Source organism: Charadrius vociferus, unplaced genomic scaffold (genome assembly GCF_000708025.1).
Source record: "Charadrius vociferus isolate BGI_N301 unplaced genomic scaffold, ASM70802v2 scaffold218, whole genome shotgun sequence".
Lineage (NCBI taxonomy): Eukaryota > Metazoa > Chordata > Aves > Charadriiformes > Charadriidae > Charadrius > Charadrius vociferus.
The window spans coordinates 1,874,458-1,875,568 of NW_009650084.1; positions in this window are offsets into that span (position 1 = coordinate 1,874,458).

A 1,111-nucleotide genomic window follows, 5' to 3' on the forward strand; every position below is an offset into this window, starting at 1 on the left:
AAAAAAAAAAAAAAAAAAAAAAGCCCAATAAAACCCCCACGTGAAAGTCCCACAGCACACCGCAGGCTCTACTCGCCTTTCAAGGAGGGGTAAAAATCCGCATAGGAAACTGCAGTCAAAAAGCAGAGCACATCGTTTTCCTCAGTCAAGCATGGTAAAGATGCTCTGTCGCACAGCAGGTGGGGTTTTACCAGATTTGGGGGAAGATGGATGGGAAGGGGCCTCCCTGGAGTTCAGAGTTTCTTAGTGCTCTCTGCATTCAATTTGAGGGCACCGGTACGGATTTCCCACAAGCAATGCTGCTCTGCTTCTCCTGACTGAGTTTTGATTGCTTTATGTACTTCCCTCATGTCAAGTACAGAAAACCCTGCTAACAGCAGCTTGTTCTCCATTCCTTGGGGACTCACATGAAAGTTTCTAAGACATTTCTTTTCTTTTTCTTTTACTCTGTAACCTGTCCTTAATTTACACCTTCTTCATGGGTTTCTTCTCTTCCCACCGCTGCTCTTACATGCCACTGCTCCCATGCAGTCTGTAGTGAGACAAAGTAATTCCTACACTGGTTAGTAAACATCCACATTTGGAGTCACATCTTAACTGCAGGCCTTTGCTAAACCATAGGTAAATTGTACTTTAGAAGATGCAGGTATTCAAGACCAAATTCAGCTCTATTCAGAGAGTTCATCCAGGCTCAGTGTTCTCAGGTCAGTACAAAACCCATGTTTCGCTGTCTGCTTTGGACACAAACAGCACGACGTTGGGATAAACATAAATGAGAGAAGAGGGGCTAGCAGACCTCCGACTCCCCCACTCTGTACTCCTACATCATGGCTGTGCACAGCTTTTATTAAGATTGTGCTTGTTCCAGACATAATATAATATTTATGTCAAGCTCCTCTGGATCTAGTTTTGTTCTTCTATGAATTTGCCTGTATGAAAAATGCATTATATAGGATTATTCATCAAACCACACAGTCTCCTTACACTACAAAGTCTCATAACACAAACAAAAATAAATCAGAGTTTGGTGAGGTGTTCTGTGAACCTTATTTGTTCATCATGTTTCAAAATCTAATAAATTGCACCAGATTTCAAAAGCATTCAGCTTTTG